The sequence below is a fragment of the Agelaius tricolor genome, unplaced genomic scaffold, assembly GCF_023055355.1.
Source record: "Agelaius tricolor isolate 1412-34295 unplaced genomic scaffold, bAgeTri1.0.p SCAF_6, whole genome shotgun sequence".
Classification (NCBI taxonomy): Eukaryota; Metazoa; Chordata; class Aves; order Passeriformes; family Icteridae; genus Agelaius; species Agelaius tricolor.
This window is the reverse complement of record NW_027269266.1, coordinates 14754121-14767958: the sequence shown is the minus strand read 5'-3', so window position 1 is coordinate 14767958 and position 13838 is coordinate 14754121. Positions and strand designations below refer to the sequence as shown.

General features: G+C 40.1%; 1 long non-coding RNA gene across 1 annotated transcript; it reads left to right on the top strand.

Moving 5' to 3' along the window:
- Positions 1 to 13611, top strand: LOC139591371 (uncharacterized). The gene is made up of 3 exons (XR_011679624.1): positions 1 to 99; positions 7845 to 7976; positions 9728 to 13611. It is a non-coding gene; the product is annotated as an uncharacterized lncRNA (long non-coding RNA).
- Positions 13612 to 13838: the final 227 nt, after the last annotated feature.

Genomic DNA, 13838 nt, shown 5'->3' with positions numbered 1-13838 from the left:
TTAGGATTTCTTGGCAGTGCTGTTTTCTCCATGTCTGTTTTTTGAAGAAGGAAGCTTTAGTCAACCACAAACCTTTAAAGAAGACATACACCAACAACTGTAAGTGGATACAATTATTTTCTGGAAAAGGACACCAGAATTTAGTAGGATGTGTTTTTATAGGATTTTTGAATGTAGAACTGCGAGATAACATATATGCTAAATACACCACGCAGTATATGGTTCCAGAAGATGACTAAAAACATCAGCCTCAGGAGAACACTTGTTTCTTCATATTTAATCCACACACTTTCCTTCCAAATTGTGTGTCACAATGCTTTGTCTTTCTGTACAATGCATTTTTTCAGTGTTCAGGTTCCTCTTTTCAGTCAGATGTGTTTTCACCAGGGCTGTCTGGCCTTTAACCAGGGACCAAAGGGAGATTATATGCTTCTGAAGTCACTAAGCAGGCACTCAATTTTGGTTGTTTTCTTTTCCCCCCATCTCAACTTTTCTGAATCTTTCTGCCTCTATGTGTTTCATTCACTGGCAGTACAGTTCTCAAAGGAGATAGTGGAAGGATATATACCTGTTATACAGTCAAAAAACTTGTGACTTAAGTTGCTGATGAACTGGCATGATCTCTGTAATACTGTGTAAAGGTTTCAGGAGCTTTCAGATTAATCTGAATTAATTATAAGAAATAACAGAAGAATAACAAAGCCCCAGTGCACTTTCTGCAAACAGTAGCATAAAGGCCAGCAATTATTTAATTTGGTTATCTTATACAAGGAAAAAATTTTTCATTTATCCTAGCTGGTAAATTAATATGAGCATGATGGTCCTCCAGGTTCCAATCAGTTCTGTGCTGGTAGAGTAGAGCTGCAGAGCTGGGTCAGTAATAAAATACCAGTATTGACCTCTTTGTCAGGCTGAACTCTGCAGGTTAACTTCACAGAAAGTCCCTCTTTGGTCTGTCTGACCATTGGTCAAAATGTTCAAGCCTACCACAGATGGACAAAACATAAATATGTATCTCCCAGACAGACCCTAGTGGGACAGCAGCTACCACTTTTTTCAATTATTTTCTTATATTTGTATTTAAAGAATTACTGAAAAACATGGAAAAGTGTATTTATTGTTCAACACTTTTCTGGCAAGAGTTGTAGCAGTGGCCAGACCACAACCACAGGCAGCCCAGGGCCTTGCCCTGAGCAGTACCCAGCAGCTAGAGAGCAGTAAAAGCACAGGGCAAGCTTGGAATAAGCTCTACCATTCCAGCCTTTGAAAAAATACATCTCTGACACTTTCTGAGAGAGAAATAAATATATATTTCACTTTTGTCAGTGGATTTTTCTTTGTGGAATTTATCTCATTGGTCCTGTGGAAATGACATTTAGAAGACATAATTCTGCAGCAAGGAATAGCAGTTTTACTCTTCTTTATGGGGGAAAACCCCCCTTATTTGATTTGCTTTGGGCCTATGAATTTTTCATCTGAAGTCCATCTACTCTTTCCTCCCTGCTATGTTCATCTTGTCCAGGACACTTGTGCTCTCAGAGAGTAACTCTGCTTTATTGTTAAGCAAATGTATTCCAGTGTAATTAATGGAAGTTGCATTATATCCATAACCAACCAATTTCCCTTCCTCTAAACTTCTTCCATTATGTTCCCTGTGGGCAGAAATCTGTGGACCAGAACTACCTAAACAAGTGAAATCCAAATACATCATGCACTGTTACAGAGGCACAACCATGTTCACTGGTTTGTTCTCTGTTCCTTTCTTGTAATTCCTCATGTTTGGTGCATTTCTTTGACTGCTGAACTTTGAGCTTGCAATTTTAATATGATACTTACAGCCCAAGATTTTGCTTGTCAGGTCAAACAAGTTTTCATTGTGCTTTATGTTTATCTGAATTCAGCCTAATTTTTTTTTTTTTTTTTGCACAGTCCAACATCACTTTTAGGTTCTTCTGCTGCTCTTAATAACCAGCCCTAGTTTTTTTCTTTCTGCATACCTCCGTGTCATCAGCAGACCACATCACCTCCCTGCTCATTCCATTTCCAGGTTGTCTATGATTATGCTGCACCACTCACCCCACTCATAATCACCTCTACTGTTAAAACTGGTCACTTACTCTCTTTTTTGTACCTTGAAACCAATGAACATGTTTAGGCCAGAGCCATCTTTTCTTCCTCCCTTGCAGCTGAACTACTTTGACAAGTGTGACAAGACCCATGGTCCAGTCCACATCCAAGAACTCTTGGGTGTCTAAATTCACAACATGTGTATGTCAATGTCTAGATCTCTTGATGATGGGTGGAAATTATCTGATCTTCTCAAGTTGTTGCAGTTTTCTTCATCCATATTTGCTCCATTACTTTGCTTGCTGGCAAACTCATGTTTTTGCCCATGTGTTTGTAATCAAGTGTCACTGGCACAGCGCGATGTCTCCCAGCCGGGACTGGAGCACAGGCTGTGCAAGGGCACTGAAGGTAAAACAACATGAGCATTACCAGGGCTCTCATTTCACACCTTCCTCATTTTTAAAAGTGCTTCTAACACTTGTGCTTCCATGAACAATATGGATACAGTTTTAACACACACTTGTTCATTGTTGATACTGGATAAGTGATTTAATGAATATGGTAACTGGCATGTTGAAAAAAGGAAAAAAGTGTCATGTTTGTAGACATCCCCACAGGCACCATCACAGCCACCCCTTACAGACAGCCCTGCAGCCTGGTATGCCCCAGCCTCCCCACAGCCACACACAGCTGGACAGACAGTGTGTTTTAACCTGGGAGGAGGGAAAACACAGACTGAAACAGCAACAAGCACTGCCAGTCAAACCACCCTCCAAGCTGTTATACTTCCCTGAAATGGATGCTCTTACACAGCCTAGGGAAATTTTTTAATTGGTGTTTCTCACAATACCTTTATTCAGGTTGTAGATACCTGATAGCAGAGAGGCACAGACTGTGCTGATGGCAAAATGTGGGTTGTTCACCAGCAGCTGGGGAGAGACATGACACAGAGTTACAAGTTAAAAAGCACAGTCTTTATTTTGTTCTATTTTTAATGGTGAAAACAATTTGATGTTATATGTAGTAAGTGACACTATAACATTATTTTTGTTTTCTGTCAAGACACATTTCCCCCACAAAGTCTTTATTTTACAAAAAACAGAAGGAAAAAAGTCAGCCTTCTGTCACAGTTTTCTAACATTTTGCAGTCAGCTGCACCATTACATGCCAGCCCTTTTTTGAGCAGGGATTTTGGTATATCATAGCCAGTTTTTATATTCTTGTGTTGGTCTATTTGGGAATAGAAAATCTACGCAGGATATATGAAGTAAAAGGATCTGTGGGAAGTAAATGAGTTCCCATTCTTGTTGAATCATGCATTAGAGAAGGTCACAACAAGACAAAATAGGGTCACTTTCAGATAAAATATATGTAATAATATCAGCAGAGGTTTTCTTTGATTAAAGATATCTTCTAGAGGAATTAAGTGACGTTATGAAAGTGATATCCAAATATAGTTGCAAGATAACCTTTACTGCACTGCTTTTATGGCTATCAATTAAAAATACATATCCCCATGAAATTTAATATGTCAGTTGTAATAGCTCTGTAAATCTTAATGTTCTTCCATCTGTAGTTCAAGAGGTAAATTCATGGCAAAAAAGAGGACATCTTCTTTCCTGCAAGGGAGTATCTGGTACTAGACAGGCATGCCAGGTGTAAATAAACATAAGCATTTACACATACTATGTACACATATGCATGCAAATACATAAAAATAAGTTAATAAAAGCCTTGTTTTTCTTTTATATGTGCTGCTTCCATGGTGCTCTTGTTGAATTACAGGATTAGTTCTGTTATTTGGGGGAATATTCTTTCAGCACTGATCACATTTTCCTTTGGCCCTATGTTCAGCATAAACTAGACAGGCAGGGATTCTTGGTATCTAGTGCACTTTAAACAAGACAGAGAAATTAATAAAAAAATAGGTGTCATTATTTGCTTAGGTTTATACTCAAAAGACAGAGTCCTGAGCAAACCAAGCTATTGTGTTTGGAGGACTGCTCAGTGCCCAGTGTGGTTTTGGTCCCTCATTTCCTTTTGCCTACCCTGCACATTTCAGTCCCTGGGGGTTAAGTGTGGCCTTAGCCCCACACATTTCAGATGGGGCTGGCCTACATCTGCCTTGCCAGAGCTGCTTCTGTCCACTGTGTTCACTGATAGGAGAGCCAGGTGATGTGGTGCTCCTCTGCTGCCTTAATAAGACCCCTGTCTCAGTCTACCCAAGAAATTGGCATTGATTTTCCCAAGCTGTCAAAAGGTAATCCTAAAAAGGACCTCTGTGGCAAAACTTTAGGAAAATTCAGCATACACCAGAAAATACCCTTTGTGAGGCAGACACAATGTAGCATGTCTGGCTATATTGCTTTGCTCTCCAGTAAACTTTTATTATTGTGTTATGGTAACCTGGTGTGCTGGTTTGGGATGGGGTGGAGTTAATTTTCTTCACAGCAGCTGGTACAGGGCTGTGTTTTAGATTTGTGCTGAACACAGAGTTGATCATAGAGAGATGGGTTTGTTATTGCTGAGCAGGGCTTACACAGAGGCAAGGCCTTTTCTGCTTGTCCTATGGGTATACTGGCAAGGAATTTGGGGGTGAATGGAAAGATGGAAGAAGATACAGCTGGGACAGGTGACCCAAACTAACCTCCAAACCACATGACATCATGCTCAGTATATAAAGCAGTCAGGAAGAAGGAGAAAGAGGGGAATATTTGAAATTATGGCATTTTTCTTACCAAGTAACTATTGCACATGATGGGGCCCTGTTCTCCTGCAGATGGATGCATACCTGCCTGCCCATGGGAAGAAGTGAATTAATTCCTTGCTTTCTTTGTGTGCACAGCTTTTGCTTTCCCTATTAAACTGTCTTTATGCTAAGCCCCGAGTTTTGTAGGTTTTACCCTCTCAATTCTCTCCCTGATCCCTGGTGGGGGAGTGAGCAGCTGTGTGTGCATGGTTGCTGACTGGGGTTAAACTACAACACCTGGATAGGACAATACAACCTCTTTATACTCAGTGATCCCAAGCATTTAACTAATTTTGCTTTCAAAATGCTGGTGGGAACATTCATTCTCCAAGACTCGTGTCATGGACATGCCATAGCCTCAATTAAAGCAATATACAATAGTCAACCATTATCAAACTTGTTTTAAGTTTGGTGAGCTGCTGAACATCACAACCATACATTTTATGGCAGCATTTCTCCAGAATAAGGCTGATATCTCAGGTAAATGCTGCCACTGTTATGACAGAATCTTTTATACTCACAGAGCCTTAGTAGATTTATTAAGTTTTCTTCCCTCAAATCCTCACAGTTTACTGTATGTGACAAGTATAAACCTGGAAGAGTGACCCTTCATAGATGCCAAGCAAATATAAAAGCATTGCAATGCCTTTTGCAAGTGCATCAGTCACTCATCTCCCAAGGCTGCAAGTTTTTTTATTTAAGTTATTGCAGCTTTTCCTACTTCTTGTTCTCTGTCTCCTTTGCCAGGTTTAGGATTGTGTGAAGCCCCAAGTAAGTGTGCTCTGCTTGCCCTACTCTTCCAAAAATCAACTGCTTCACTTCAATGGGAAAGACTATGTGGCTTTCATGCAGTTAGGCTGCTTCCTTCAGAAGGTGTCCTGGCACATCTCAATATAGTAGGCAATAATGAACTTTCATTTTGCATGCTAACCTCAGACCCCAGGTACTTTCTTTGGGTGCATGACTTTCAGAGTTTCTCTCCAATTGTAAGAAATTACTTTCTACTAAACCAAAATCTCAGCAAATTATGTCCAGCCTTTGGTTTTATAGGAGACCCCAATTCAACAAAATGTTCACACCAAATTTAGTCCTAAAGTTGGTCCCCTTCAGTCTGATGGAAATGAAAAGAGCTGCTGACACATGTTTTATAATAAAACATGACACAAATCAATCTGTTCAGTGTCATGTTTGACTTCTGGATTCTGATCTCCCAGATGGCATTGATAACTCTGCATCCAGCCATTTAGTATCAATCTTTCTGACATTCTGGGGTCTCCATAGATAGAGATATCAATGCTCTAATTTATTAGACTGACATTTTCTTCTGCTATGAAACAAAAAGAAAAGGAAGAATTGAATGCCAGTGTACATCAGAGTAGTTATTTCTGATTCAGTCATTGACTATCCAGAGCATAAATATAGTTGCTTCATGTAGGAGCAAGAAGTCTTGCTTTTAGCTTTGCATTTAGGGAACAGATCATTCAATTCCCATTGCATTTAATTTTACCATAGGGAAAAACTTAATGTGACTTATGAATAAAATCATTATAATCATGATTATTGAACAAGATGAGAATAAAGTTTGCCAGGAACTGAGCAATTTCAATTCCTTGGCTTCATATTCTATTTACTGAATAATAATGTCATTTGGAAAACAAATGAAGACTAAGAATAGCCTTGCTAAAGAGAAGACAAGAACTGCTATTTAGCAACTTTTTCTTTCAGGTTGCTAGAAATAATATTCCATATGTTTCAGCATTTCTAGTGTTGTAAATATTTTTCTCTTTACATAACTGACTTAAACCATATGTCCTAGAGATTAGCCAGATTCTGCTATCATCTCAAAACTGATTAAGGCAAAGTCCATATCAAAGTGTCACACTATTGGCCATGGGAATCACAAGATGTGACTTTTCCTGCTTCTTGAGGACCCAGTGCTGATTATCATCAGAGTCAAGGCTTCTCCTGGACTGGGGCATTTCTGTGCCAGGCTTGTGGTCGTGCGTCCACATCACCACTGTGGTTTGACCATGAGACTGCAGTTTAAGCAAATCACCAGCACCTATCATACAGGGTAATCTGAGAGCCTGCACAGTGTCTCCCTTTAGGATGAAACAGAGCAGAAGCTGGGCTCTGCAGGAACACCTCAGGTGCTTTGATCAGTCCTGGTCAATTGGAGACTGCCCAAAGTGGCCACCAACTGTGGGCAGCATGGAAATCTGGCCCTCAGCACCCACTGCTTCTGTTGTGCCACTCTTCCTGCCAACAAAGAGAGAAGTTATCTACTCATTCATCATGTCAGGAAAATGATGTTAGATGAGAGACTGAAGGTATTTTGAGATGTAACTGGTAGGAGCCACAGGACTAACAGGCCAGGCTATTATAAGGGCAGAGACTGCTGCGTTCACTGTTGTACATTGCAAAGGAGAAGGATCCCTCCCATCATTAATGTCTGAACTACCCAGTCATAACACCTGCAAAAGCTGGAGGAAGCAGGGCATATTTTTCAAAAAGAAACCCAAGATTTTATATTTTCAAGTGGTGGCAGCAAGGACACTTTACATATAAAGATTTGTTCCGTAGCTTATTACTCTCCCTACTTAAAAAAGGTTTGATTTCAAAACAGCTCAGTTTGCTGAGTTCAGCTGCTCATCTTTGCATCTGTGCAGCAGTCAGCTCATGCTGGATTGCTGCAGGACTGTCTTGTTGAGGCTGCCCCATCCATGTCCAACCAATGCCTCATCCAACTCATCCTCTCCATGGCCCCCAGCCATGTTTGGACATGGGTTGCTGCTGCACTCCTGGTCTTTGCTGTCCCTGCCACATGCAACACGGAAAGTTTTTGAGGAGAAAGGAAGTAGTCTGAGGATTAAGCTCCTTTCCCTGAGCACTACAGCAAGAGAAAAGACAATGTGTTATCTCTGCATGTGACTAGACAATTTCCCAGCTGGTTCACCAGTGGGGTATCCTTGAGGCATTGTTGATCTGGAGCAAAGCAATATATGTAATAAAGAAATTTGTTTCCCAGGTGCTACCAAAAAGTTCTGAGACATGGGCATGGACTCAGACCCATCTCAGCCTTGGAACTGAGGGCTGCCTCTGTGAGGAGCTGCTGCCTAAAGTGAATAATCCCTCTGGACTTTAGCATCAGCATCCACAGGTATTTGCAATGTAAAGTAAAGGCCAGCTCTGTATCTAAGAGATTAAAAAAACCCAAACCATAGGTTAGACAATTCTATGTTATTACTGGTTTAAAAATATTGTGTCTTGACATTTTCTCCCATAAGGTGGTCTTTGAATGAGGAGGGGTGTGTGGAAGGAGGAAAGTGTCGTTCTTATGCCCGTTCAAAACTTGTATCCAAATAAGGTTAAATTGCATAATCCCACCCAGGACAATTGCTTGGATTCCAATAAAACATGTAAATATGTTAAAGATTAAGATCCTCTTGTCAATAAAGAATTTGAATCTTTAAAAGTTCACACTAAACCAGTGGGAATATCTCCTGAGAAAGGCATTTCAGTTTGGCAGGATGGCATGACCGTGGCTTTGCAGTGGGAGTCTGGTGAAGAAACAAACCGCTGTTCTGCTGTTCCCCCTGCATCCTCCTGTACACATAATAATGTCAATTAGCTGAAGGGCTTGCAAGGCTTTCACTGCTGCTGTGCATTCATTTCAGTTCTGCAGGCACATCTGGCAGGGTCACGCTTCACTAACACTAAGTGGTAACACAGAAAGAGGTGAGAAACAAATGGAGGAATATTATTAGCCAATGTGAAATTGCATCAGTCATGTTAAGACAGTTTTAAATTATTAGCTATTATAATTTTAATTGGAAAAATGTATACCATTATTAGTATCTAGCAAAAAAATTAAATAGTTCATCACCAGGAATATGCTATGCCTGCTCATTTTGTATAATATCACTGAGCTAAGTCATAGCCCTGAACTGGTTTAACAAGAAGTAGCCCCATTTTTTGTAAAATATTTGTATTTCAAGAGGTGGTTTTAATCCTTTTTGTGTGTTTGGGAGAATGTGGCATACTTTACTTTTTTCTGTTCATTTGTATGTTACAAAAGACCAAATATATTTGTCTTTTTATAAACAGGATTATGCCAATGCTGGACAAAGGCTTTGTGAAACCACTTGGTATATGGCAACTATTTTAGCTCTTTTGTGAAAAATTTAAAAAATACAAAGCTCATGGGCCTCTATATCCAGTAGATGCTGCTGAATTTCCACAGACTACAAACTATAGCTGAGCAATGAGCTCTTCCATGCAAATAAGTTGTTTCCCAAATTCAGTATAACATTAGTGCCACTTAGCTGCTAGCAAGGCTGAAACTCCTCAGTGTCACTGGGATCAGTGAACTGACTCTGCATGGTTATATTTCAGTAAATGATAAAGAAGCAATTTAAGGATAAGTTTGTCAGGGAAATGCATCAGAATTTTATTGTGATGATGCCTGGCTTTGGAGGAGTCACATAGTTAAATCAGCAAACAGATGAATAAACAAAGCTCAGCTGACTGTAAATGCAAAGCAGTGGAGAGCAATTGATAGCAATTCATCCAACAGTGCTCCCTCCCCTTTACTTACTCGGCTTTCACTGAAGTGCAGGTATCTCTACTGAAATGATTAACATAAGGGTGTATTTTTTGCTACTAGTACCATATAATTGACATTTTTATCTTTAAAGTGTTTGCAAAGATTACCTAAGTAATCTTCACCGCTTTCCATCATATATAACCAAAGTAATTTAAAGTGATTTCTACAGAATTTGCATGTATTTGGAAAAATTTAAGGGTCTGCAAGGAGCTCAGATTGATTTTTAGAGAAAACTGTATTAAGTAGGGTGATATCTCCACATACACAAGTTCCAGTTTGATTTTGTGAACTTTCTGTGTCCTTAGGAGCAACCTTCAGGACCCACAAAGACAAGGTGATCAATTGCCTGCGTTGGTGTGAGGCTGTCACCCAGCCATGGCCCTGCTGCCTGCTCTGACTGTGCTGAGCCCTACAGCCCTGCATGGCAACTGCTGGCATTGAGGAAGGAAGATGTCAAGACCAGAAGAGAAGCAGTCACCTTCAAATGATCTGGATATATTTTCCCAGAAGCACTTACTGCCCTCTTCCACATAGCAGCAGCAGCAGAGCAGGTGTGCTAAGGAGCTTTCACTGCTCCTCTTTCCTCATTCTCAGACCCAGCCTTACCTTTATCCTCATTCTGTTGATTCTTCAATACCTTCATAGCCCCTCTCCCTTAAAGGAGGATTAAATAATTAAATTTGCCTGTACTCAGATTGTGAGCTATGTTGTGTTTCATTCTAGATGCACCCTGTGCTTGTGTTAGCAAGACAGAGAATTTGCATTCCACAAATAGATTTTGTTTGGGAAGGAAAAGGACATGGGCAGGGCAGCAGAAGAAACAGAAAAAATTCAGAGTAGAAATTGCTCTTTGGTGTAGGCTCAGAGTCCCCTGATCGTATGCCAGAGTAAAGAGGGCAGTAAGACATGGATCACACAGTTGTGTCTTGCCTCTTTGGTAGAACTAGATATTTCTAATGAAATACAAAGTGGAGAAAGAGATTTTTGCAAACAATGGAGCCAGCCATTTACCAAAGTGAGTGATCCTGAATTACTCAGTCGTATCCCATAGCATCTTCAAGTTTGGAGATACAAGGAGGGCTGCACACAAATTCCCATCTAAGGAAAGTACCTGTGCTGGGCTGAAGAATTCCATTGTCCAAGAAATGAGAAAGGGCAGCCAGGAGGGATGCCAGAGAGGTTGAAACACAAGATAATTCTGGAACATTTCCCCAGAATATGGATGTATTTCAAAGCAAACTGAGGCAGCTGCCTTGTGTACTGGCAGCAGTACCTTGATTGCAAGCATCCATCACTCCTGCATAGCACAGCTGTGACACCAAGGGAAGGACCTCTTCATTCAAGTGTGTATCTATTTAACATCAAAATGGAAGCAGTCAGATCTCTGCAGTGTGAAGCCAAACACATAGAGAAGGGGAAGCCCTGCCCCAGTGCTACTGCAATGAGCATCAGCCAGCAGTGCCCTGGACCAGTACACCTGCAGTGAGTCACTGGTCCTGTATTGCTGTAATCAGAGAGTCCTGGAAGCCTCACACCTGCTTTGCTGCAGGATGTTCCCTTTGGTTCAGAGTGAAACCATCTTGTTTGGGTACAGAGAAGGAAAAAGGAGTCTTGTGAGGGAGCAGGAGCACAGAGCAGCTGAGGGACGAGGTGGGACACTTGCTGGGTCATTAGGAGAACAGACATGTCATGGAAGTGAACAAGGTTTGGTGCCACCCTCTGCATGGATCCAAGACTACAACAATTTTCAGGAGAATACTCTCTAAAGTATTTATCACTAGCAAAGGAGTGATAGCAGGAAACCCATTTCTTGCAATTTTTTTTTTTCTTAAAAAGCCTTTATGTTTTCTCCACCCACACAGAAATGGAGTGAGAATGATGCTCTCATCTACTGAGCCATATGCCATTTCTAGTCTTTTTTTTTTTTTTTTGTCTAAGTGAATCTTCAAGTATTTTAAAGAGCAAGGAGGACAACAGCACCTTTCACAAGGATAATTACCTAATGCACCTGCATCAGAAGAGGGCCTGGTATTTCATTACTTTAAAGAAGAAAAAGAATCCAGTGGCAAACAATGGAATTATAAATCTATTCTTTGGGAACACGCTATGACAATAAATCAATGGCTGTATCCCTCAGTTCCATTTTCAGCCTCTGTAAACTTCTCAGTACCCCTTAATTGGCTGGATTCTCTTATTGATTTTTACAGCTTGCAGGGGTCACTAAGGTTGTAGAGAAGCTGTCCCTCTCCTATGCCACTCTGTGTTGCCACCCACTGTGTAATAGGCCTCCTGCTACCTTTTAGAATTCTAACTTGCTCTCTTTCAATATTCAAAGCAAATTGTCAAAAATTAGCATTAAGTATATGAGGAGTTCATTGTCTGTAAAATGCTTGATTTTAAAGTAATTTTGAATGTAGTAAAATACTGAAGAATATTTCTACTGGAATTTTAGGAAGACTGAGTTTACTTACAAATTTCAATATTTATGTCTGGAAGAGAAACAAACAAAAGGGGAAAAAACCCAGTCAAATTAAAAAAGAAGTAATTATTCAGAACTCAGCAGCTGAATTACTGCTCACAGTAGCTGTAGGATGGTGTACCTCCCCTCCATCATTGTCATCACCTGCAAGGGCTGCTAATAGACATTATGAGGGTCTTTCATCTATAGAAGTGCTAATGGATGCCATTCTAATGCTGTCCATCATAACAAATTATAATAATTTACAACACGTCCACAGAGAGATGGGAACAATTCAAAAATTAGTAATTGAAATAGTGTGGTGGCAATTAAAACACTTGTGGTTAGCAGCTGCTTCCAAATTGCTAGAAAGGGGTATTTACATAAACAAGGGCTTTCCTCTAGCAGAAGGGGCTTGTGTGTCTAGTAGGGTTTGTGGCTCCCTTTTCCAGTATCTGGGCATCCAGCAGCAAATGGAAGAGTTCAGCTGCATGATCATGTTTATACCTTCCCCCTTTAAAGAGCTGCTTTGGGGCATTTTTATGTCTGGGTGTCCCCTACTAACAAAGCAATTAAATTACACTGAATAATAAACTGTGTTCTTAACCTGTAATCCAAATACAGATATTTTCCTTCTAATACACTTTTTGAAAGGTCTTCCTTATGTATTCTGAGATTCATTCTGAGACTGTCTTCTAAAGAAATCTCTTTAGTATTTAGACCGTTGAGGTGATTTGTGTTTGAGGGATAGGATTTGTCTGAACTCCTCCTCTATGGAATTGCCTTCAATCTCTGAGGATATGCAGAGGAACAGCCTTGCCAGCAAAGGCCATATCACTGGCAGGTTTTCTTTTCTGATTGGTCTGGGTATTTTTCAAATATAAATAAGACATTAATAGGAATAAGATACAACTTTAATCCACTTAGTTATGTAGGTACTGTTATTAACTGACTAAATTTCTCCAGAGCCTGTAGTTTCAAGAGGAATTTCAGAATTTCAGGGACCAAGGTGTGAAGGGGCTGGGGCCAGACTTAGCTGTGGTGCAGGGCAGAGGGAGATGGAGGAGGAAGAGAGAAGGAGAAGGATGGCACTGGCTGTGAAGGAAGGTGTGTTTCAGCATTTGAGAATCAGTGGGAGGGTGTGATAGCAGGGCAGGTGTATTTGAGAGGCATGTCACTTGTGCCCTCTGCAAGACAGGGCAGGCAGAGAAGGTTTGTACAGAGTAATGTGATATAATATAATATAATATAATACAATATATTTCTGTAGTTCATGTTTCTAAAGAGTCAGAGAAGGTAAGAAGTGAGCAAAGATGTTTGCTAACTTGTTTGCTTGCAACTCTAATGGATGTGACAAGCTGCGGAGGAGATGTTTCCAGAAAAAGAAAAAAGAGTAGTATTAGAGATCTAGAAACCTAGTTTACTTCACTTTAGACACCCCTCTCTTTACCCTCTCTGCATTGAAAGTGTACTCATAACATACATCCTAGATAGGAAAGTTTTGCTGGTGTACTATTACAGACTGAGAGAGAAATGTCACATGTTGACAAAAGGCAATTTTCACCATATATTGACAAGATGATGCACTAATAAACTGGTTTTGGTCTGTTCTTTCTTTTTTTTTTTTTTTCTATAAGGAAAGTCTGGATAGGAGGCCAAGAGAGAACTTACATAAGAGAAAAAGAAGAAGTAAGAGAGAAAAGCTATTTTATCTGAAAGAACTGAACACTGTCAACTCAGTTATCAATATGGAACAGTAATATTTTAGAAATGTTTTTGTAAACTTTTATATACCACTGAATATGACTTGCCTACTGTCAGTAAGCATCTGGAGGGAATGAGCTCATTTTTTTTCAGGAAATAACAGTATTTAGTCAAACTGTCATATTACTCAAAGGCAATACCACCTATTAGTGAGAAATTAGAACTGGACAATGTCAACTTGATAAGAGCCATAG